Source organism: Ambystoma mexicanum, chromosome 6p, assembly GCF_040938575.1.
Source record: "Ambystoma mexicanum isolate Mex_15411 chromosome 6p, UKY_AmexF1_1, whole genome shotgun sequence".
In the NCBI taxonomy this organism is placed as follows: domain Eukaryota; kingdom Metazoa; phylum Chordata; class Amphibia; order Caudata; family Ambystomatidae; genus Ambystoma; species Ambystoma mexicanum.
Genome location: NC_090935.1, coordinates 1,308,837,593 through 1,308,863,625, shown reverse-complemented (window position 1 = coordinate 1,308,863,625; position 26,033 = coordinate 1,308,837,593). Strand labels below are relative to the sequence as shown.

Genomic DNA, 26,033 nt, shown 5'->3' with positions numbered 1-26,033 from the left:
TGGGGAAGGGACATCATTGACTGCCGCAGTGTGTAGTTCTGGTGTCGGGGGTGCATTCGCAGCTCGAGACATATGGAGGCAGGACAGGGGTGGGGGCATACAAGGGGATGAGACATGAGGACAAGGCGACTCAGGGCAGACACGGGGGTGGGGTGGGTAGTATAATGTGATGGCCACCGTGGGGCAAAAAAGAAACACTCGGCTTAAACACACACTGACCGGCCCTGCATAACGGGCACATTATTTCACATGTGCGATGCAACAGTGGTGTGCTGGAGAAAGGGAGCAAGCTGGCTGGTTCCAGAAGTTCTGTTGGGTGTGCTGCAGGGGTGTGTTAGGGGGAATTCTCTGTTTAGGCTGAATTTCCTAACCTAGTGAGTCCTCCAGCAGCTTTGCTGGATTTTTGGGGTTTATTTTTTTCTCCTGTCAAGAGAGACTCTTTTACCCTCACTCTTGGGCATGATTTGAGTGTGTTTCTTTGAATCTAGATGTGTTTAATGGGCTATGGGGTCTTTTACTCCATAGGGCTTCATGTGTTTTTATGATGTGTGTTACACAGCCCTCTCAGTGCAGTGACACAGGGGTGTCATAGTGACCCCCCCCAGTATAGACTCCATACCCTGGGACTGACTACTGTCTCCCATGGCATGTAAAGTCACCATTGACTTTACTAGTCTTAAATTCTGAACAGAACCAGTACAAACCATCATATTGTGGACGTACTGGCTGGGGCAATTCGATTGCCCGAGGGTCTGTTAGTCGAGGGGGCACGTCTCCGTCCCCCCTGGTCGAGTTTTGGCTGGTGGCAGTGGATACTACTTTTTATATTCAACCGCAAATATTTTCCTATGGGATTTCCCATTGTTTTAGGCTATCATCTTTATTTAATTATTTACGGTAGCCTCGAACATACCGCCGGTTTATTTAATTAATATTAATTCTCCGGTTGGTATTTTTTGCCAAAACTTGATTCTAAAATGGCGTATGTGTTCTCTTCTGTGACTCCAACCCAAGTCGAGCCCTTTGTTCCACTTTTTGGCAGGCTTCTCCACAGAAGCCCTCCAAAGTGGTGCCACTCTGTCTGGGGTACTTAGGAGGGGTGGAGGGAAATTTAGGCACCCTGGACTGAGTTGCCTAGGCAACTCAAGTCGCACTCCATCCTGATTGGCCCAAGTGGTGAGCCGACCGGCTCACCACTTAGCATGTTTGAGTGACAGCTAGGCTGAGTGAATGGGGGTTTGCTGCATAAAAGCAGGGCTTTGGGGACTGGAACTTCAGAAGTCGCCACAGGACCTAAGAATCCGACGAGGGAGAAGCTGAGCCGACCTGCCACGACACCACCACCGGTGGAGCCCTGCTGGACTGCCTCACCACTTTTCCCAACGACAGAGGAGATCTCCCGCCGGAGAGTCTTCTTCCTTTGACTGGTGGGGATAACCAATTTTACCGTCTTTTCGCTTTCCCGACGTACCTCGTGGCCGCCTTGCTCGTGCCAAGCACCCCGGCAACCGGGATATCACGTTTTACCACGACCGCGAAACAAAGGTACCACCTTTAACCGGAAAGCTCTGCGGCTGGTTTCTGCTCTGGTAGTGCTACGACCTTCATCTTTCCTCCAAGTCGAGATCTTCTCTTCCCCTGGACGACCCAACTTGCACCCACTACCAGGAACAACTGCCACCGCTGGAGGATCCTTCCCACTTAAAGTACCATGTCCCGCCCGGCTTCCCTTGCTACCGACTGTACGGGGTAGATTTAGCCCCCGGCTTTCGAACCTGGGTTAGCCTGGGACACCCTGGCTAAACTTTCCTAAGCCTCTCTAAACTCTTTTTGAACCCTTTGCAAGACTTTCTAAGCCTAGTGTAACTGTGTGATCTTGGGCGCATTTGTGCTCTGCTCTCTCCAAGAGTGGGCCCAGCCTTTGGACTTTGGCTCACCAGTGACTTTTGCTCTTCTGCCTTGCTAATAGTGTTCCTGAATCTTAGAGTGGTGTATATTTCCATATTCTGTCTTTTTCCCTCCCTTTCTCACAAACTTATTGGAGTGCAATCTAGTTAAGCGCTCACCTCTGTATGAAAATAAGTGGTGTTTTACTGTGACTTATCTGATAAGGAAAAAGGGGTGTATATATTACAATAGTAACTGTGTTTAGAATATTTTACAATAAGAGTGCTGGAGTGTTTCAAACTGTGTGTTTCTAAATAAATAATTATATACTTTGATACCAAATCTCTGGTCAGTGTTTGCTTGTATTATTGTATCTGAGTGCCTATTGTGTATACTTTGCATACTGCCCAACTCTTCTTGAGCGAAGTCTGACTGCTCAGCCACAGCTACCAGGTAAATCTGGGTGGTGCAGACTGCTACCAAGTGGGTTTACTGCCAACACCTGTAGTCTTAAATCTTTTGCAGCGTTCCCTAAGGGAACTGCACAGGTTTCTGCCTAACAGGGTGTACCCTGCCACCCCCGCTCACTATACTATACTGTACAGTATAGTGAGTTGGGGTTGCGGGGGACACCTCTGCAGCACACCCAACAGAAAAAGAAAAAAGGGGCTGCGGGGGTGTCCCCCGAAACACCCCACTCACTATACGACACAGTATAGTGAGCGGGCGACACCCCTGCAGCTGCCTGGAAAAAAAAAAAGGACCCTGCAGCTCCGGTTTACGATCACGCAAGTGAAAGGGAACCAGCGCTGCAGGTACACAGCGCGTCGCAATGACAAGTAAGTGGGTTGGGGTATTTTGGGGGTGTGGGTGTATGTTAGTATGGTTTTGGTATTGATTTGTAATGGAAATGTTTGCATGGGCAATGTACAAACATTTTGTATTGCATACATTTCCCATGCAAACATTTCCGTCAGGTAATTTGCCTGCGGACAAATCACGCAGATCCCCAATCACAGCTTTGTAGGATGTCTAATATTTTGTAATACTATTCGCAACGGTTTCTGACTATGCAAATAACATGTAAATGTCCAAAGGAAGTGGCCACAGTGGACAGTTTTGACAACTCCCATCAACCAGTTCTGTTCCAATGTGTGGTTTGATTTGTGCTTGCCCAGATGTAATAAACCGTGTTCCTTCTTGCTTGGTGTATGCTCCTTGGACTACTTTTGATATCCCAGTGATTACTTGCCTTCAGAGGACCCCCCCCAAATCCCCCCTCCCCGATACATTTTAGAGGTCCCAGCAAGAACCTCCGTTGCCTCTACCAGCTTTGGTTATTCCTGCCAGCCTCCAGCAACCACAGACTTGTCTTAAGCACATCACCTACGAGGACCTGCAGATGCTGAGTTTCCCTGAAGGTCTGCCTGGACCATAGCGGCGCCCGCGCTCAGGTGGCAGAACGAGCCAGCAAGGAAGGATTGATGCCAGGAGGGCTCGAGGTACTCTAGGACATGTGAATGTACCCTCCCACAAATGGGCAGCATCGTGGTTGCATGCCCACAGACGGGGGAGGAATTTTCTTTTCTGGTGTTTAGGACGTATCCTCAAGGAAAGACAATTGGCTGTAGTAGTCATAGATGAACAAGTTACTTACCAACTGGTAACGTTCTTTCAATGTTCCTCCGATGTATTCCACATCTATGACAGTTGTGTCCCTCAGCTGTGCACTTCGTAAACTTTTCAGCTGAGGGCATCTTGCGTCAATGGCGTCGATCCTAGGTCGCTCGAGTTACTCCACCGAGGGTCGACGTCACAGATGTTATATATCACGCACAGTGCCCGTTGCCTAGTTTAGTTTTTTCCCTCAGAACGTGTGACACCAGTCTCCTGCCGGTATAACAGCCTACAGCCTTGCGGAAAGGCAGCTGCAATCACAAAGGAAATTCTCCAACGGGGCAGGCTGGGAGGGCGATGTGGAATACGTCGGAGGAACATCCCATCGAAAGAACGTTGCCAGTTTGGTAAGCAACTTGTTCTTCGAAGGGATTGTGTCCTCCGAAGTATTCCACATCTAGATCAGACTCCCAAAGCACTACCACACTTATGGAGGAGGGAAAGAATTTGGAACGTGAAATTTAGAGTGCCCAATCAAATGGCTGAATAGAGGACTGCCTTACCAAAGGCCAAATCCTGCCCATGGATGGAGTGCAGGGAATAGTGTTTAACAAAAGTATGGACAGAGGCCAATGTGGCTGCTTCACAAATATTGCTAATAGGAACACCCCTTTGTAGAGCGCAGTGGAGGCAGCCACATCCCTAGTAGAGTGAGCCCGTAAGCCTACCGGAGGGTCCTTCCCCATCAAACGGTAGCATTCAGAAATAGTCAAAACAATCCATCTGGACAAGGTCCGTTTCAAAACAGCCTGACCCAAGCGGTGTCCAGCATAACCTACAAAGAGCTGATCATCCACTCTGACCCGGGACATCCGTGAAAGATAGAAGCTCAAAGCTCTCCTAGGATCCAACCTATGGAGCCTCTCCTCTTCCTTACCAGGATGCAGAGGAGGATAAAAAGCCGGAAGAACCACCTTCTGGCTCAAATGAAATTCAGACACAACCATCAGAAGAAAAGAAGGTCGCACCCGCAGGACAACCCTGTCCTTATGGAAAACAGTAAAGGGTGGCTTGGCAGAAAGTGCCTGCAATTCACTCACTCTGCGTGCGGAAGTAACCGCAAATAAAAACAGTTTTAAAAGACAATCTCAACGGACAACAGTGTAAGGGCTCAAACGGAGCTCCCATCAGGAACTTTAAAACCAAATTCAAATCCCTACCCAGCACCTGGAAAGGGGACGGTGGAAATACATTAGACAGTCCTTTCAGAAACTGTGAAATCAAAGGAATCTTAAAGTAAGAAAGCTCTTCAGACGAGCCCTTAAATATAGACAGCGCCGCCAGGTAACCCTTAATGGCCCATGTGGGCTAAAGAAAGCAAAAAAGAAAACACCATAGGAATGGAACATTGGAAAGGATCCACATTCTGACCCCTGCACCAGTCGCAGAACTTCTGCCAACGGACACCGGTACAGGGATTTTGTTGCAGGCCTCCTGGCCGAAAGCAACACCTCCATTACGTCATCCGGGAGGTCCCAATTCTTGTATATCAACCTTTCAGATACCAAGCGTGAAGGTTGAGAGACCTGACCTCTGGATGGAGAACCTGCCCCCCCCCCCTCCCGTGAGAGCAGATTGTCTCAGTAGGGAAGACGGCGTGGAGGGCAGATGGACATATCAAGAAGGTCCGGGTACCACGCTCTCCTGGCCCAATCCGGAGCAATGAGGATCATTTGGGAACCGAACCTCCGCAACACCTGAGGAATGACGGGGACTGGAGTAAACACATACAGCCGTGGGAAGGACCACTCCACTATGAACGCGTCCCCTGAGGCTCCTCTTTGGTGGAAATCCCCGCAAGCAGAATCTCTCGCACTTCTGGTTGACACTGGTGGCAAAGAGATCCACTTGTGGGGTTCCCCAAAGGGCCAAGATCTCCAAAAGGACTTCCTGAGCCAACTCCCACTCATGAGAGACCATGCTCTGCCTGCTCAGAGCGTCCGCCGCCGAGTTTACATCTCCGGCCAGATGAACTGCCAAGATCGAGATTTCCTATTGGATGGCCCAGAACCAGAGCTGCATCACCTCCCTGCACAACGGGAGTAACCCTGCCCCACTTTTTTGTTGAGGTAATGCATGGCCACTGCGTTGTCTGTCATAACCAGGACAGTCTTCCCCCGCATAGGCGGCAGAAAAGCCTTCAGGGCCAGCTTGATGGCTCTCAGCTTTAAAAGACTGATGTGGAGTCTGGACTCCAACAGAGATCAATGGCCGCTGGCTGTCAACTCGTTGGCATGAGAACCCCATCCTGTGAGGGAGGCATCCGTCACAATCGTCACATCCGGCCGTGGTGCTCAAAACGTTGCCCCCTTCATCAGATTCCCTTCGTCGGCCCACCATAGAAGATCCTGGGCGACCGAGATCGGACTCTGAATGGGATCCGACATCTTGCCGGAGAACTGCGACCACTGCATCTTGAGAGCCCACTGCAGGGATCTCATCCGCAGTCTGGCCTCTGGCACCAGAAAAATGCAGGATGCCATGTGGCCGAGCAACCTTCAGAATTTGAACGCCAGGAGACCCTGGGCACGTTTAAACTTGTCCACCATCTACAGAATGTGATGAGGCCTCACCTGGGGAGGCGAACAGTGCCCCAGGGACGTGTTGAGCACTGCTCTGATGTATTGGAGCCGTTGGGAAAGGTGTAAAATGCGACTTCTTTAAATTCAGAGAGACGCCCAGCTTGTGAAGGGACAGACAGATGATCCAGGGCTTGCTCGGGAGAACGCGCCTGTTAGGCAGAAACCTGTGCAGCTCCCTTAGGGACCACTGCAAAAGGCTTAGGACTACAGGTGTTGGCAGTAAACCCAATTGGTAGCAGTTTGTACCACCCAGATTTACCTGGTAGCTGTGGCTGAGCAGCCAGACTTCCCTCAAGAAGAGAGAGACAGTATATAGATTATACAAGATAGGTACAGAGATACAGTAGCACAAGCAAACACTGACCAGAGCTTGGGTATAAAAGTATATAATTATTTATTTAAAAACACACTTGTAAAATACACTAACACGGCAAGCAAGTTCAAACACTGTCGCTATCAATATATATACATCCCTGATTACTTATTGAACAAGTCTTAGTTAAAACACCACTTATTTTCAGACAGGGGTGAGCGCTTAACCTAAGATGGCACTCCAATAAGTTAGTTAAAAAGGGAGGGAAAAGGCAGAATTAGGAAAGTACACAATACCAAGACTTTAAACAGAACCACAGCAAGTCGGAAAGGCAGAGTCTACTGTTAGAGCAAGAAAGTTCATAGGCCAGGCCCACTCCTGGAGAGAGCAAGGCGGAATGTGTCCAAGATCACACAGTTGAATGATACTTTAAAACGTCTTTGCAGGTAGTTCAAAAAGGGTTGGACCAGTTCAGAAACCGTTAGTTAGTAGGTCCCAAGTCACCCCAGGATAGAGAGTCAAGGATTTACGGGACACCTTGATCAGTCTGTTGCAAGGGAGACCAGGCAGGACACAGTACCTGAAATGGTGAGAAAGCTCCAGCGGGGGCAGTTGTTCCTGGCAGCGGATGCAAGTCGGTGCTTCGTCCAGGGGAAGAGAAGATCTCGACGTGGAGGAAAGCTGGAGGTCGTTGCACTGCCAGGGAAGAAACCAGCCGCAGAGTTACCCGGTTAAAAGGTACTACCCTTTTATTTGCGGTAGTGGTGAAGATTAGCTATCCGGCCGCCGGGGTGCTTGGCACGGGCGATTCGACCACAAGACGATCCAGGAAGGCGAAAAGAGGGCGAACTGGTTATCCCCACCAGTTCAGAGGAAGAAGACGCTCCGAGATGAAGATCTTCTCTGTCGTTGGGAAGTGGTGAGACGGTTCAGCAGGGCTCCACCGGTGGTGTCGTCGTTGCAGGTCGGCTCAGCTACTCCCTCTTCGGATTCTTTGGTCCTGTGGTGACTTCTGAAGTTCCAGTCCCCAAAGCCCTGCTTTTATGCAGAAAACCCCCATTCATCAGTCCTAGCTGTCCCTCAAACATGCTAAGTGGTGAGCCGGGCGGCTCACCACTGGGCCAGTCACATAAGAGTGCAACTTGAGTTGCTGAGGCAACTCAGTCCAGGTTGCCCAAACCCCCCTCCCACACATCCTGTAGACCCAGACAGAGTGGCACCACTTTTGGAGGCTTCTGTGCAGAAGCCCGCCAAAAAGTGGAACAAAAGGCTCGACTTGGGTTGGAGTTACAGAGACGAACACAAGCACCATTTTAAAACCGAGTCCTGGCAAAAAGACCCAACCGGGGAATAAATATTAAATAACCCGGCGGTATCTTTAACATTGCACCAAAAAGTGGTGCGTTTAAAATGAATGGGAAAATCCCATAGGAAATATTCCGGTGGAATATTTTGAGTGGTAACCACTGCCACCAGCCAGAAACTCGACGAGGGGAGACTGCACAGTGCCCCCTCGAAAAACAGATCCAGGGGTAAACTAATTACACCTACCAGTACTTCGACAATATGATGGTTTGTACTGGTTCTGTTCACAATTGAAGACTAGTAAAGTCAATGGTGACTTTACATGACCTGGGAGACAGTCAGTCCCAGGGTATGGAGTCTATGTTTGGGGGTCACTATGACACCCCTGTGTTAGTGCACTGAGGGTGCTGTGTAACACACTTGCCAAAAACACATGAAACCCTATGGAGTAAAAGACCCCATAGCCCATAAAACACAAGTCAAAGGATATCTCAAATCATGTCTAAGATTGGGAGAAAAAGAGTCTCACTCTTAGCAGGAGAAAAAAATAAACCCCAAAACTCCAGCAAAGCTGCTGGGGGACTCGCTAGGTTTGGGAAATTAGCCTTAACAGAGAATTCTCCCTAACAGCGCCCTGATCAACCAATAGGTTGGGGTAGACGTGAATCTCCCACTCCTGAGGTACGCTGCCACCACCACCACCACCAGCTTGGTGAAGACCCTCGGGGCGGAGGTCAATCCGAACGGCAGGACCCGAAACTGAAAGTGCGAGTCGCCAGCCGCGAACCCAGGTACTTCCTGTGCTTGGGATGAATCGGCACATGAGGAACAAGTTACTTACCTGTAACTGTTGTTCTCCAGCATGGGTCTGGCATGGATTCACATGCTCATGAATATTCCCCGTCGTCAGGCTGGGAATCCTCGGTAAAGAAGAAATCAGTATCAGTTTCGTTTCTGATCAGTCTTTCGTAGTAGTAACCAATCACTGATCTCTGCCTCATACTGACCACAGCCAATGACTGCCCTCTACCTAAGCCCTGCCTCTGGCAGCCATCTTCAGATTTGGTAGCACGTGAAGTGGCAGTATGACCAAGTGAAGAGCCGCAGAGGGGTAGGCGGGAGGGTTCGCATGTGAATCCATGCCAGACCCATGCTGGAGAACAACAGTTACAGGTAAGGAACTTGTTCCTTCTCCAGCATGGGGTCTGGCATGGATTCACATGCTCATGAATAAAGAATACATAGCAGTACACACATGCACAACCACGGGAGGTGGCAAAGGCTCAACATTAAGCATTACATCAAACTCAACATTAAGCAACTCTTACCTCCTCACCAGACTCACCTTCAAGCGAACAGGTTGCGTAGCACTGCTTGGCCGACCCTGGACTCCTCCCTGGAATCCCGGTCGACGCAGTAGAATTTCGTGAAGGTGTGCGTCGACCTCCACGTAGCAGCCCTGCAGATGTCCAGCATGGGCACACCAGATAGGAACGCCGTGGTAGCTGCGATCGCTCTGGTGGAATGGGCTCTCGGACGGCCAGGCAGCGGTCGGTTTGCCAACCGATGACAGTACATGATACAGCCGGAGAGCCATCTGGAAATGGAGGCCTTTGAGAGAGCCTTCCCCTGATTGACAGGTCCAAAGTTCACAAAAAGTTGTGACATCTTCCGAAAACCCTTCGTGCGGTCCACGTAGAACTTCAGCGCTCTAACCACATCCAGCGAGTGCAAAGTCCTTTCGGCCGGCGACGAAGGCGACGGGAAGAAAACAGGCAACACCAAGGGTTCGTTGAGGTGGAAGTCCGACGGCACCTTGGGCATGAAGGAGGGGTGCGTCCTGAGCACCACCCTCGTGTCGTGTAAAGTCAAGTACGGTGGCTTGCAGGAAAGGGCCTGGATCTCTCCCACTCGTCGTGCGGAGGTGATGGCCACAAGGAACGCTGTTTTCCACGACAAGAACTTCAACGGAGCCGAGTGCAGAGGCTCGAACGGAGGTCCCATGAGCTTGGTCAGCACCACGTTGAGCTCCCACGCCGGGAGCCGGAGCCTTCACCGGCAGGAACGATCTGAACAGTCCCTTCATGAATTCTTTCACCAGACGATGAGACCACAAAGACGTCTGCCCCGTGGTTCTGGTGTATCCGAAGATCGCAGCAAGATGAATCTTGATGGACGCGTGAGCCAGTCCAGCCTTGGCCAGCGTCAGAAGGTACGGCAGTACTTGGGGGCCGTAATCCGTAGAGGGTTAATCTTCTGTGCGTGGCACCAGACAGAGAACCTCTTCCATTTGTGTACATAGAGTTGAGGACGCCCTGGCCTTTGCAAGAACCTCTCTGCAGTCAGCCGGTATGTCGTATCCTCCAAACTCTAACGCTGCAGGAGCCAGGCCTGCAAGTTCAGCGACTTCGGGTCGTGATGGAGGATGGCACCTCCTTCCCTGGAGAGAAGATCTGCGTCCACTGGCAGCTTGATTGACGGGGACGCTGACAGGTCCAGAAGGTCCGGGAACCATATCTGCCTCGGCCACGCAGGTGCGACGAGGATCATCCTGCACCGTGACCTCTTGAGCTGGTTGATGAGCCGGATCAGCAATGGCAATGGAGGGAACGCGTATAGAAACAGGCCCTCCCATGGGAACGAGAAAGCATCGCCCATGCTCCTCGGCTGAGGAAACCTGCTGGCGAACCTCCGGCACTTGGAGTTCGTCGCCGTCACAAACAGATCGATCTGGGGAGTGCCCCACCGTCGGAAGAGGCGGTCCACTAGATCCTGTCGTAGTTCCCATTCGTGGCACGAGCGCAGCTCTCTGCTGAGCGAGTCGGTGATGGTGTTTTTTATTCCTGCCAGATGCAACGGCACCAGAAACATCCCTTGGGTGACGGCCCAATGCCACAGATCCTGTGCCTCCCTGGACAGGGCTGGGGATCTGGTACCGCCCTGCTTCCTGATGTAGAACATGGTGGTAGGTTTGTCGGTGAAGATCCTCACCACCTTGCCCTTGAGGGACGGAAGGAAGGACCTGAGGGCCCAAAACACTGCACGGAGCTCCAGGACGTCGATATGGAGGGACTTCTCCGTCGGGAGCCAAAGGCCTCTCGCATGCAGATTTTCGGTGTGCACTCCCCACCCTTCCAGGGAGGCATCCGTGGTCACTGTCTCCTGGTGGTCGGGGGTCTGGAAGTCCACACCCGCCGTCAGATGCGCGCGGGTGCCCCACCACCGGATTGCTCGTCGGAAACTTTCGTCGAGTGTGATCCTCTCCTCGAAGCTGCCCGTCCTCTGGATCCAACGCGCGTCCAGGAATTCCTGTAACGGGCGCATCCGAAGCCTGCACATGCGGACGAGATAAATGCAGGAAGACATCATTCCGAGGAGGGATTTGATGGACCTCACCCTGGCCGCGTCCGCAACCAGCATCCGCTGCTCCTTGCCCAAGATGGCCCTCGTCCTTTCCTCCGACGGAGAGGCCAGAAGCGACACTGTGTCGAGCTTCGCTCCCAGAAACAGTGCGACTTGCGAGGGCACCAGGTGGGACTTGGCGTAGTTTATGGAGAATCCCAGGTCCGTGAGAAGTTGGACGGTCCTTGCCGTGTGCTCCACAGCGAGCTCCTTCGTCTTTGCACGGATGAGCCAGTCGTCCAGGTAGTGACGCCCTTGGACCACGAACCCGAGAAACCTTTGGTGCCCCTTTAGGATGGGGATATGGAAGTAGGCATCCTCCAAATCCAACGACGACAGGAAATCGCCCTCCTCCAGCTGACCCAGGACGTATTGGAGGGTGACCATCCGGAACTTCTGTGCCTTGATGAATTTGTTCAGTCGTCGTAGGTCCAGGATGGGACGCCATCCTCCTTTGTTCTTCTTCACGAGGAAGTATCTTGAGTAAACTCCGGAGCCCCGAAGCCTCTTTGGGACGAGCTCGATGGCGCCCTTCTTGAGCATCGCCTTTACCTCCAAGAGAAGTTGAGGGACGTGATGTTCCTTCCTGGACACAGGGGGACCGCGCGGGCACTTCTTTAGAAACTCGAGCGCGGGACCCTGAGCTAGGGCGTCCAGCACCCAACGGCCGGTGGAGATGGACTCCCACACGCTGACGAATCTTGCCAGCCGGCCTCCCAACGGGTTGCTTTGGTGGGGGCCCGACCCCGCGGCCGGTTCAGTCCTGCTTCGACGAGGCTTTGCCGCCTTGACCTCCCTGGCGACGACGACGGGGTCCGCCTGACCTGCCTCGTCCCCTGTAAGCTTCCTGTGACGACGAACGGGCCGCTTGACGGTAAGTGGAAAATCCGCTGCTGGAAACTTTGGAGGCACCCTGTTTGCCTCCGCCGCTCCGAAAGGGCGGCTGCAGTTGCTGGAGAACCCCCAGAGCCCGGGCCGCCTCCGTGTCCGCCTTGATGGCTTGAAGGGAATCGTCCACTGTTTACCAAACAGGTTGTTTCCGTCGAACGGCATGTCCAAGACTCTGGTCTGCACGTCCTGACGGAAGTCCGTAGCCTTGAGCCATCCACGCCGCCTAAGGCACACACCGTTGCCCAACTGGCGGAATCCAGTGTCCGCGATGTCCGTCGCAATCGTAATGGCGTGGTCCGACGCCACCTCTCCTTCCTGCAAGATCTCTAGGGCTTCCGCCCTCTTGTCGTCCGGTAGGAAGTCCAACAGGGGGGCCAGTTTGTACCACAACTCCCTGTCGTAGCGGGCTACGATAGCCAAGGCGTTGGCCGCCTTAATCGTTGTCGCTGCCAACGAGATGACTCTGCGTCCCATCGTGTCCAATTTCTTACCCTCGCCGTCCAGCGGGGTGGTCAACGTAGAGGCCGTGCTCCCCCCGCTTTCTTCCTGGCCACCGCAGAGACGACTGAGTCCGGGGTCGGCTGTGCCCGGAGGCACAAGGGGGCCGCGTCCGGGACCCTGTACTTCTTCTCGTACCGATCCCTTCTAGCCGGCGTCGTGGATGGGTTCTTGAGGAGGGCGAGGCCCTCATCCCAAATATCGTCTAGTAGAGGTATAGCGAGGACCGTCTTCCTCTTGGCCTCGCGACGTTGATAAAGGAAACCTTCCTTCTTCTCTTCCGGGCAGAGCTGGAAAAGCTTGGATGCCCTGGCGATCATGGAGTGAAACGATCCAATCTCGTCGGGCGGGGAAGCCCGGGTGGGAGGTGACGACGGGAGATCCTCGTCGTAAACCTCGTCGTCCGTACCCGTCGCGGCCGTGTCAGTCCCCGTATCATCCCCACGTGTCGTGGACGGGGAGGAGGCCTGAACAGGGCGCAATGGCTGAAAAGGAGGTGGAGGATGAATCCTTCTCTTAGGGGGAGGGCTCCCAAAAGGGCCTGGTTCCGGGTCCCCCGTCGGGAGCGGTTCCTCTGTCGGTGGTAACGGCAGTCTCGTCCTTATCTCACAGCATAAGGACTGTATAGCCAACAAAATGGCCGCCGAGTTGTCTTGCGGCACTGGTAGAGGGGGAGTCCGACAGGCGGTCAGGAGCCCCGTCGGCACCCTCGACGTTCTCGTCTCCTACGTCGGGGTCCCTCCCGACGGGCTGGTCTTCTTCCACGCCAACGCCGTGGCTTAAGACTTCGATCAGCTCCTCCTCAGAGGTTGAGGCCGAATCCATGACGGCCTCCTGCCCCCCCCTTTTCTTCTCCGTCGGAGGTTTCACGGGGGTCCTGTCGATGGGCAAGAAAGAGGACTCCCACCGCGGTGGCAGGGAGACTATGGGCCCCGAGGTCGCCACCACTGGTGTAGCCTCCACAGGCTGAGCCAGGGCCGCCGCGACTGTCTCGCTAGAGGCCTTGGCCGGATGGATTAAGGCTTTCACCACCCTAGGTGCGCTCACCGCCTTCTCCTTGGGGGGAGGGTCACAGCCTCGCTCCCCTTCCGATGGGGCCTTCGAGCTCGACCGGGGTCTCTCCAGGAGCTTCGCCGTGTGCTCGGCATTCCTCTTACCCGAGCCAGAGCGTTGGCTCGTGATTGATGGCGCCGGGGAGGATGCGCCCTGCAAGGCGCCCGTAGAGCCCGACCGTTCGGCGCTCCCGGTGCCAGCGGACTCGCAGTGCTTGGCCTTCTGTTGGACCCCCGTCGCCGGGGCGCCCTCAAAGGGCTTAGAAGACCGCTCGGATTTCTTCTTCTCCTCACCTGACGGGCTCTTTCCTTCCAGCCAGTTGGCGTGACGTTGATGGCGGTCCTTCATGGTCCGCTCCGACAAATTTCCGCAAAACGCACAGTCCTTCTCCACGTGCATCTTGTCCTCATGTAGGCAGTAAAGGCAAAGGGAGTGTTCGTCCTCCTTAAAGACATTCTGAAGCTGGCATCCAGGGCAGACCCTGAACAGCTTTCCGGGCGTCGAGCTTCCCTTCTCCTGGGCCATGTCCAAGATGGGCCTGAGAAACTTCTGGAATCCTCCAAAAGCGTGGCTCGACGAAATCTTCACCCTTGAGGGGCGTAGACGAATCCGACACGGGTCCCCGTTAATCGGATGAAGAGACGGTGGAGCTTGAGGCTCTTTGACCGAAAGAAATTTTTCTGAGAAACCACGTGAAAAAAAGCACTAACGCTCGAGAGCAATAGCACAAGGATCCCAACACTTGAACGTGCGGTAAAAATCTGAAGATGGCTGCCAGAGGCAGGGCTTAGGTAGGGGGCAGTCATTGGCTGTGGTCAGTGATTGGTTACTACTACGAAAGACAGATCAGAAACGAAACTGATACTGATTTTTTTCTTTACCGAGGATTCCCAGCCTGACGACGGGGAATATTCATGAGCATGTGAATCCATGCCAGACCCCATGCTGGAGAAAAGTAATCATCCTTGAGGTCTGGAGACACCAACCAATCCTGAAGTTGAAGGGCCTGGAGGGCATGAGAAAGAATGACCATCTTGAACTTGTCCTTCCTGAGAAGCTTGTTCAACCAATGCAAGTCCATGATGGGTCTCAATCTCCCAGTCTTTATTTGGGATCAAAAAATAAGGGGAATACCATCCCTTGTTCCTCTCCGTTACAGGCACCAGTTCTATGGTGCCTTTCTCCGGCAGGGATAGGATTTCCTGCGCAAGGAGCGGATACAGACACTTCAAAGAGAGCTGCCCCGGTGGATTGTCCTGAGGCCGCTGAAGGAAGGGAAGGCAGTAACCGTGGGCTATGATATCCAGAAGCCGCACATCTGAAGTAATGGCATGCCATTCTCCAAGATGCTGCGCAAGTCTGCCCCCAACTGGCGAACCATGGGACACGGCCTCATGACTGAGCCAACGCAGCTGCGGCAATGCCTGAGGGCAAAGAGGCAACTGCCAGAGCGGCTTTGGCACCCAGAGTACCCCGTTTTCCACCATGGGTACTCTTACGGTGGCCCCTTTGACTGGCAGCTCCTCTCGATCTAACAAAAGGAGTAGTAGAAACGAAAGGCACCTCTCCTCCATTGCTGTCCCCAGGACAAAAAGGCAGAGGTTGACGTACTGCAGCGCTCAAAGACTTTGCTGCAGCTTTGGAGGTCTGCAACCTCTCAAGGCTCTCGTCAGCCTTGCTGCCAAATAAATAAACGCCATCAAAGGGCATGTTCAGAAGATGGGATTGCACATCAGGAGCAAACCCCGACTTCCGCAACCACGCAAACCTGCGTAGTACGGTGCTCGCAGCCATGGACCAGCTGACAGTATGCCTTGTCCAACCCAGACGGAAGGGATTCACATATAGCATCCTTGCCGTCACACACGATGGCTAGGAAGCCAACCCTTTACTCCCCCTCGGGAAAATGTTCAGCCACGTAGGAAATACAGGTCCACAGTGTGTGTAAATCTTCCCAGGGCACATGTGGAGTTGACAGCTTTCAGTGCCATGCTCCCTGACAAAAAGACCTTCCGAGCCCATCAGTCGAAGCGCTTGTCGTCCCTATCTGGAGGGATGGTAGGGTACACCTGCTGCCACGAGGTGGCTGTAGCCACCTGAACCACCGACCTCTCAGGAGTGGGGTGAGTAGACAAATAGCTGGGTTCACTAACAGATGGTCGGTACTTTTTTGCAATTCCGGGGCCTGCCAAGCCGATGACACCCTTTTTTGCAATGTAAGATGGAAAGGCAATACCGGGTCAGAGGGGGACCTTGGTCCAAGATGTCAGTAAGGTCATTCTGAATAAAATACTCAGGAGGACTGGACCATCCCAGGTATTCGCAAACCCTAGACATGAGCCGCCTACAGGAAGAGTCTGCATGAGCCCCCGCCTCAGGCCTTCCAAACTCAACTTCCGGAGAAGTATCTAGGCCACTGGTGTCATGTAGGGACTGTCGCAACTCCTCCAATGGACTGTCACCCAACAATCCCGGAGCCTCATCCTGAGAAACAGTATCTTCAATGTCTGATCTTTGCTCCTCTTCAAAAATGTCAGGCAAAGGCTTGGAAAACACAGCATAATTGATAGAAGAGGGTCTGGAGCCCAATACCGGCCTCCCAGAAATAGAGGAAGCTGCAGGAAACTCCTCGGGCACATGACGCCCAAAAAGCGCTGAAGGCGCAGAGAGCCTAGACACCGAGGGTGCCGAGAGCCCCGACACCGAAGGCGTCGATAACAGATGTTGAGAACGCCGAGGGCTTCAATGCCGGAATCCGTGCCGAGGGTGTCGACGCGAGACCTTCGGTGTCGACGCCGCCACAGGCGTGGGTTGATGGGACAGAACAGCATTGTCCGAGTCAGACTGACCCGGTGCCAAACGAGCTGGCGTCGATACCTCCTCAGGCTGCAACGGTCTCGCTGGGGATGAGGAACGAGACGCACATCTCTTGCGACTGCTTTTATCCGCACGGGAGCTTGAGGGCTCCCGGTGCGGGTCGCACGCGAGCCCGAAGGTGTGCGAGCCACGGATCGAGAGCGTTCTCTGCCGGGTTCTTGAGAAGGCGCGACAGGAACCGTGCCTTGCAACTGGAAATTCGCCATCATTTTCTCTTTAAACGCCACCCACTCCCCTGGCATCGAGGACTTTGTGGGACAAGCGACCTTATGCACGGCACCATCCTCCGAAGAGGACAGGGAAGGTGACCGGTGTCGGCGCTTTCGAGAATGCCGTGAAGATGAGGAATGGCGGGAACCACTCTCGGGCCGAGAACCTCGAGCTTCCTCCTGACGCGGAGAGTCGCCCCTCGAGTCGTCGGTGGAAACCCAAGACTTTGATCAGGTTTTACGCGACTTTTTCGATGGCTTACCTGCACAGAGCTTCCCCTTCCTTTCACGCAAGGCCTTAGCTGTAAGAGACTGACATTTGGAGCAGTCGTCTGGCGTGCGACTCACCCAGGCACCATAAGCAAATACGGTGCGGGTTCCTCAATGACATCTTGGACTTGCAGTCCCGGCAAGTCTTAAACCCGGACCTTTGAGTCAGAGGGGTCGAAGAAACAGACATCATAAGAGATTAGAGTTTAACAAAGCTACCATGTTCACTGTCGGGAAAAAACTGAACTACGGCAACGGGCGCTGTGCGTCTTATATGTAACATCCCTCGACAGAGGCCCTCGAGGGACATGGGATCGATGCAAGACCCCCTCTGCTGAAAAGATTCCGAAGTGCACAGCTGTAGCTGTGGGACACAACAGTCATAGATGTGGAATACATCGAGGACAAAATACCTTCGAAATTAGTTCCATCCACCCGATAAGGAGGGGATGTTTGACGGGCACATCTGCGTTAGAGCAGAAGAGTGCGTAAAAGGTGGTGGAATACAATTTCGCGCAATGCAGGCAGTTCTATAGTTGCGTCATCGGAGAAGAGTGGTGTTTTTTGATTTGTTGAAGCCTCTGAGGAAGCACACAGTAGAATAGTACATGTAGGGACTTTCGCTGTGGTAGATTTTTGGTGTTCATTATTTGTTGGGTTTTTTTTGGCTCCAGCCGAGGTCGACACCCTAGGTAACGTGTATATAAATTGTGCTAGACATAGTAGCAGCAGACCCCAGTCTGGATGGGCGGGTGGAGGAGGGGGGGGGGGGGGGCATATAGGGAAAGGCAGGCCTGTGAGAGGGCCAATGGTATACTGTTACGGAACGAGTGGGCGGGCCTGAAGAGAATTCCGGTGTGCACGGTGGGTGTGAGTGGGCAGCCCTGAGAAGGGGGAAAGTGACTGGAAGCAGGGTGTAAGGCAAAGGTGTTACACTCACCTGGACTCTGCAGTGGTGTTGGGGCACGATTGGAGCCCTCCCTCGACTTGGCTCCCCTGGATCGCCTCTCTCCCTACTGCTGCAGAGCCTGCTGTTCTGGATGCTGGTATTGCCCCCGAGAGAAGATGAGGCAATAAGAATGGCGTGGTGGTGTTGTGACTTCCCTCGACCCTCTTGTGCCAAAATGAAGTGCGCAAGCGTTTTCCCATGCAAGTTTACCTGTTGTGTTGTAATGTTTAGCTATCCGCCCTGCTTCTTATAGCACGGGCGCGTAGAGTGGACCTAGTTGCTTCACTGGTCGTGGAAGTGTTGATCCAGTCCGGCTGCGACCAATCCACTTAAAATGTAAGTCTTTTGGTTGGTTGATTGATTTTTTATTTCTATCGCGCTCATACACAATTGTTTCAGAGCGCGACCAGGCAGGGAAAGGGAACAGGGGAGAACAAAAAACAACGATCTTACTAGGCCCAGTGACATTGAGAACGTGCAAGTGCAGGGTAGAGGGAGAAGTGCATGGAAGGGGGAACAAAAGGAGAGTGCGGAGCGAGAAGGAAAAAAACAAACAAAATAATAAATAAAAAAGCAACAAACAATGGGAGTGCAGCCAGCAAATGGCAAGTGCTGGGTTTATGGCAGCAGGCCGTGTAGGTCTGAAAGTGCAGGAAGAAAAGGGGAGGGCTGTATGGGTACAAATACAGACCCCAGTGCAGGGGGTGGCCCGGAGGCAGGGCGTGAGGGTGGCAAGATGAGCAGGTACCTGGGCCCAGAGGACAGAGGGTGGCCAGGTGCATGGTGCCGAGGGAGAGTAGAATCAACAGGGGAGAGGGGAGGAGAAGGCAGAAGCAAAGGATTGGTTATGATTATAGTTCATTTATTATAATGTCTTGTTTTGATCATAAATAGTAATTCTTGCAATGTCTTAGCTCTTCCCAATAGGTGTGAAGATGCAGATCAGAGTCGTGGAGCGAATCTGTGGATTCCCCCCGAGGATGATGGAGGTCCCAAAGTAGCTGGTAAGTTGGCCTTTATGATGGAACTCTAGTCTCAAGTATGTTGCGGTCAAGCGTCCGTTATCTATATGATTTCTAACCTGTTGTGTCCTTTTTCCCTTGCAGGAGAAGGCTGGCGGCGTAGAGCAAAGCCTGGATGTTCGGTGCAGCTCCGCGGTTGCAGGTTGAAGGTACCGCGAAGGAGAAAAAAAAAAAGAAGTGGAGCTCCGAGTAGCTGAGCGCCCGGATCAGGTGAGAAGGGGTCTCCGACTCCGATAGTGATGGGATGCAGGTAAGAGGCGCGCACAGCGATGGAGCGGCTGGAAGTAGGTAAGGTGCGCCTTCAGCGATGGAGTAGCTGGAATCAGGCAAGATGCGCCTTCAGCGGTGGAGTAGCTGGATTCAGGCAAGATATCTTCAGAGATGAGCAGCTGGAATCAAGTGGATGCACAGGTAAGGACGGCGGTAAGCGTTACGCTGCAGAAAGCAGAATAACGCAACGCGGAGGCATGTGGATGGGTTGGTCTTATATAGGCTGGCCCTGGCCCCTCCCTTTAGCCCCGCCTAGTGGCTCCACCTTGCCCCTCCCAGCGACGCCTGCATGTGCCTTCCAATGATGTTCTATGGCCACGCTCGGCCCAGCTGCACGTGCCTTAGGCACAGAGTGTGCAAGGCACACTTTTTCATGAGCCTGGCGCCAGAGGTGCCAGGACTGGGTCCATTTGGACCCTGGAGGTGAGGAAGGACTGGACCCTTGTCCAGTGGCCATGACAGAAGGAAAGGCAAGTATGGATGTTTGAGAGGTGAATGTGAGTGAAGGGGTGAGTAGGAAAAAAAGGGGAGGGGCTATGATATAAAAGGGGAGGGAATTATTAGCAACTAAAGGAGTGGACACCTAACTAGGGTCACAATGGCGTTCAGGGACAGTCCCCTGGATCATGTGTGGTAAGTTGCCCCAATATCTGCAATAAATATTGAAAAATAATTTCCATTGGGTCCAGGACACTGCAGGCCAGGGCTTCCATGCGTGGCCGGGTGAGGGAATTTTGACATTAAGTTTACAAAACACATGCTCTCATACCAATTGACGTATAAATGTTCTAAACTTAAGAGCAGAGAAAATATTTTAGGGCTTTGGAAGCTCCAAGACTGAAGAATTGGTGGCTGAATTTACAGGGAACTATTTGATGTGTCAAAGGTTTCTGTCAGGATGCACATTAAAAATGATAAAAGGACCACCACCACGGCTGGAGGGCCCTTTCAGGACTTGTATATTGACTATGTCGATATGCAAGGTAGATGTGCCTCCTACAGGTACATGATGGTCTGTCCTCTCACATTGGCTCGAAGCAAGAACCTGTGCTCATAATGACGCAAAGTCTGCGGCAACATTTTTGGTGCAGGAGGTCTTCTCCAGATGGGGAATATGTGATTAACTGCTGTCAGATAATGTGAAACACTTTGCAAATTACTTGTTCAAGGAGATTACAAACCTCCTGGGGATTTAACACTGCCTATGCACAGTGTACCGCCTGCAAGCAAACTGCATTGTGGACCAAATAAACGGCTTGCTTAAGGAACGCTTAGTAAAGCCAACAACTTTGAGCAAAAATTGGCTTAATTGCCTGCCTTTAGGGTTTTTTGCATTACGTAACTCACCTGACGGGGATCATCATTTGACTCCACATGAAATTGTTACTGGCAGGAGACTGCATGCGCCTTTCTCTCCAGCAAATACAATTTCAGATGCCAACACAAATGCACAAGTTTTGGGGGAAGAATTTAAGGCATATTTGACTGAACTCGCTAAAGCTGTAAAATACATCTCTCGTCCGGTACATCGATCAAGCTGGCCGGCCGGCGAAAGAAGGCCCACAAGTACATGTTTCCAGCTAATACCACTCCCGCCAGCTCAGATCCTGATTCTGAAACTGAACCTAGTGATTCACAGACAAGTGAAACATTAATTCCGGATAAAAGTAATCAAAAAGGAAGAGGTTTTTTAGGAGAAATCACACATTACAAGAAAGGGAACGTCAGATTTGCCAATACCAAACAGGTTCGTTTTTCCATAACCCCCACAGTATCTACTCCAATTCCACTAAACATACCAGGGGTAGGAGGGGGGGCAAGCGGAAGCGGCAGCTCGGACGAAGACCAGGCCTGTCTGGGTATCTTAACTCGCTCCAAAAAACGTTTGGGACAGTAATTGGTACTGATCTAGTAATTAATCTTTCTAAACGTCCATTATCTATGCATGAAAGATCTGCCCTTAATAAAGGTTTATCATTTTCACCCAGTGTTTGTACTAACTTTGTAAATTTTGAAGTAGACCGATACAAATTTCTGAGACAACTTAAGTTAAAAAAGTTTTTTGCCACTATGTACACTCCCAAGCCCAAACTGGATCCACCGAGCACTCTCAGCATTGGAGATCTGAGAGCCATTGAAACCTTGGTTTCCTTGGAACAAGAGGCCAGCGGTGACACCCCAAATGTTCCTCATGACTTGGAAATTAACCAATTACATTTGAATCTTAAGGAACTTAAACCCAATTCCTAATTCACACCACAGCTTACTGGTGACAACGTCATTGATACTTTCAATCAAGCAATAACTCGATATTCATCAATATTTGGACAAAAGGTCCAAGCCCGGGTGTAAATCCAATCTCACCAGCAATCAAAAAATTGCTTTACAGGACTTAACCAATGATACCGACATTGTCATCAAAGAGGCGGATAAGGGGGGTAATATTGTCATTTTGAACACTTGTGACTATATCTCTATGGGCCTTAAACACCTCAATACCCCTGGATGTTATCTGGTTCTAAAATCGAATCCTAGCAAACGAGTTGTATCGGACCTAATCGAGCTTACTTGGCGACGATTCATTGATGATATCTTTTTGATCTGGAAAGGTACTGAAGATGCTTTGAATGACTTTCTTATTTTTGCTAATACTAACTCATTTGGGATCAGCCTAACCAGTACGTGTGACTCCAAACAAATTGATTTCCTAGATTTACATGTTTTTGTTGAAGGTCAACAGCTTCTAACCAGTACTTACAGAAAGCCTACTGATGTTAATTCCATGTTAGCAGCACAGAGCAACCATCAGCATATGACTATTAACAATATCCCAACTGGAGAATTTCATAGGGCAAGTCGCAACTGTACCCTTCCAATAGATTATGATATGGAATGCAATATTATCAATCAGCGCTTTGTGAACAGAGGCTACACCTGCTCAGTCATAGATGAAGCATTCACTAAATTCACCAATGTCACTCAGCTTGACCTCTTGAACAAGGTGCCTAAACCCAAAGATTCCCTTCAACATATCTCCTTGGTTACCCCATTCACAACTGACTCCTCCATGTTGTATAGAATGGTAGCTAAACATTGGCTTGTCCTAAGACTGGATAAGGATCTCAAACCTTTAACACCTAAGCCAAAATTTACTTTTCTGAGATCGCCTACCATTAAATCACAGGTTAGTCCGTCATTTTTTGACAATAAGGTGGCCAAACCCTCTTGGCTACAACAACCGTCAGGTTTTCACAAGTGTGGCAACTGCAATCAGTGCCCCTGGGCCCATTCTAAATGTCAAACCTTTACAGATAAGTTTGGCTCTCAAGTGGTTATACGCGACTTTAACTGTAAAACCACCTATGTGGTGTATGCCATTATATGTGTTTGTGGCAAGCTCTATGTGGGTAGCACCATACGCCAACTCAGAATCCGGATCAGAGAACACTTGACCAGTCTCCGGGCGTGTGAACCTAAATCTCCTCTGGCAGTTCATTGGCAGACTGAACACCAACTGGATCTGACATCTGATTTGCGCTTCATTGGATTAATGAGAGCGCATAAGGGGAAAAGGGGCGGGAGTCTTCAGTTGAAATTGCGACAGATGGAAGCCAAACTCATCTGTCTATTACGATGTACCACTCATGGATTAAATTCTGACCACGAGATGCACCTCTTTCTATGAATCTGGTCTGATTTATTGTTAAATAGCTACATTTTGTTGTAAAAGTGGGCCAATACTTCCACTAATCAATTTTCAGATACTGTCATTAATTATGCTAATGCTCCCCTTACTTGCATCTTTGCAACTCCACCATGTTTTTCGCTTACCGGCATCTATGCACATTTAGGGCTGACATTATGGATATAATCACTATATATGATTTCCTCCACACGGGATTCTTGATTTCCCATTTTCGGGTTATTGGTTAAATTGATAGAATCACGTGTTTTATTGTTTTCTAATGTGCCTAATTAGTTGTTTTGGGACTTATTATCACCAGTCATTGAGCCACACCAATGTGACTAGCGCAATTTTGCTCCGATTACCTTAATGCCATGGCAGGATCTCGTGTGGACAGTAATCGCGCCTACGTCACTTTGTTGACAATATACGTCACTTACGAGACGCAATGTAGTCGCGCCGCCGCCACTGTCACTTCTGTGACATGTACGGCAGTTTTTTCTATTTAGATTCACTGAGAACGGTAGCCATTGGATTTGTTTCATTTTATTTGTACCTGACTCGATTTGTCGAGTAAGCAGCCTTTTTTATTTTCTCTTGTGCTCGTGAATGCTTTATCATTTCGTCTTTCTTCCTCCGATACCTTTGTGCTATTAATTGCAGGCGATATATGCGTGCAAGCCATTAGGCTTTTTTGGATTCTGGATAAAGATATATATTTCTCAACGGGTATTCACCATTTAAAGCCCTGTGTAGTAAGTCCCTTGCTTTTGAACTTATTGATTTTTAATTATGTTACTTAGTTGCTCTCAGGTTTGTTTTGGTTGAAGATCTTTAATTTACTATTGGCAATTTTCCAACAGGGCTCTTGTATTCACTCGTCATTTACAAATCTTTTTTGGTAAGCGTTTTCTTTATTGTGTATACCTTTCCGGAATGTGGTTTCTGGTATTTTTTGGAATTTATGTTTGGTGCAGTTGTGCACTAATCATTTATAATGGATTGATTTTGGATTTTGATTAGTCTCTTTCCTTGATAATATTATATTGCATTAGCACCCTATACACGTGGCATGGTGTTGGGTGTGTGATCTGCATGGTGGTCTTGCGAGGGTGCAATGGGACATCACATTCACTTGAAGATGAAACAGTTTTTATTTTCCATTGTGCTTATATACATTTTCTATATTCCTGTTCTCTTAATGCTGTGCCAATCTTGCCCCACAACTGCTGTACCACTCCTCTTGCCGGACTTGGTATGTTCTTTATTTACTTATTTTTTCCTGTTTTTCTGTTGAATCATTTCTCAATCTTCAATTTTATGTTACAATTTTGTTATTTCAAACTCTGTACATAAATTGCTGTATTACGTTTTGTGGTTCTGCCACTCAGCCTTGAAGACGACGCAAGTGTCGAAACACATGTCTGCTGTTCTTCATCACATTAAAATACTGTACTTTATTTGTTGTCATATAGTCTAATGGTGTTTAGCGCAATTCCATCCACACTCCACTTAACTTTTTACATGTTTCCAAAAGCACCACCCTTCTATCTGCAAGAAAAATGAATAGTTACTCACTGTAGTGACTAACTTACTCTTAGTCCATAGTCCCCTTTCCTCCATACGGCATGGGCGTCCCTCGCTAGGGACAGGAGACGGAACCTTTTTCACCAGAAAAAGAGTCTTCCCCTTGGGAAGGAGTCGCCTTTACTGGGCGCGATGGAAAACAGCAGCCCTCCCTTGGGCCTTGATCTATGTCTGACGAAGTCCTTCAAGTCCTCTGGATGCAACCTTTCGAAGAGCTCCCTCCACCGAGCTAGCTTGTTCTTCAGAGCGCGTGGATCAAGTGCGTTGCACGCGGTACAACCTTCCCAGCCGTGGTCAGGGCCAAGGCAGCTGAGGCAAAGAGCCTGGGGATCGGATTTAGGGAAGAGCCCCTCGCAGGCTGGACACCTGCTGAAGCCCGCTGTAGTCGACATGTGCCGGGGATGAGCATGGCCGAAACCAAACCCAGGAGTGCTGGTGAAATCGGCACTTTCCCGTCGATGCGGAAAAGGGTACTGGGGAGTGGCGCCGGTGGGCGGAGTGAGGGGAGCGCATGCTCCCAGGGCCGCGCCTCTACAGTTAAACGGGAAGGTTTTTTCTGGTGAAAAAGGTTCCGTCTCCCGTCCCTAGCGAGGGACACCCATGCAGTATGGAGGAAAAAGAACAAGACGCAAGAGTAAGCGTACATATGTAATTTCGTGCAAAGATGGCTAGAGCCTAGGTTGACTGGGCCCCACAGATAGTATACGCGACACCTAGAGCAGCGAAAGTAAAAGAGGCACGCATCAATCAACCTTTCAGATGTTCTCAGAGACAACAGCGTCTCTCGCTCTGGAGAAGAGAGGAGCCCCAATTGATGGAGTATCAATCAACTGTCATTAACATTTATTTCTGCAATAAGACTTTACAGGAAGCCCATGGAGGACGACAGAATTGTGCATGGCAACGGTGGGTGTGGAGGGGAGGTGTGGCGGGGGAGCTTTGGGGGTTATGAGAATGTGTAGAAATTAGGGGCTTTGGATAGGTGTAGGATTACTTTACCTTTTTCTGCATAAAAAGTCAGACAGCATGTTAAGAGAATGATACAAATGTACAAGCTATAAAGAGCATATTCCACTTAGAAATTGCTCATGACACAATTGTGAAAGGGCAGGACACGGCATCCAGGAACATGTGGTATGAGCAGCAGTGGCCAAAGGGCTGCCTGTTGCCAGGTCCGAGATCCGGCATCAGATGTCTGGCCGGTTCGCAGCAACAGGCCAGCCTAAGCCCTGACAAGGCTTCACCGGGCCCCCAGCTATCTAATCTGCGCTGTGCTCCTTTCACGGGCCGCCATTTGCACGTCTGCCGTCACTATTCACTCAGCCTGTTTTCTTTCTTCTGGCATGAAAGGGACAACAGGAATTAATGGGCCATGAATAAACTGGGAGGGTGCATCACTGTTGAAAGCAGGCTTCCAACATGCTGGGCACACTATTGTTTTCCAAATGTGCATTTCACACTTCCATAGTAAAACTTAAAAATGTGGCTTGCATTCACTAGTTTTCTTTGAATTCTTTTTGTTGGTCCGACTACCACACAGTCTGTAATTTGTGTGT

The 26,033-nt window shown here is 50.7% G+C and overlaps 1 protein-coding gene across 2 annotated transcripts in view; it reads right to left on the bottom strand.

Moving 5' to 3' along the window:
- The window catches only part of HAUS6 (HAUS augmin like complex subunit 6), a 1,011,950-nt gene that overhangs the window by 325,873 nt on the left and 660,044 nt on the right, over positions 1-26,033 (bottom strand). The window lies entirely within an intron of this gene.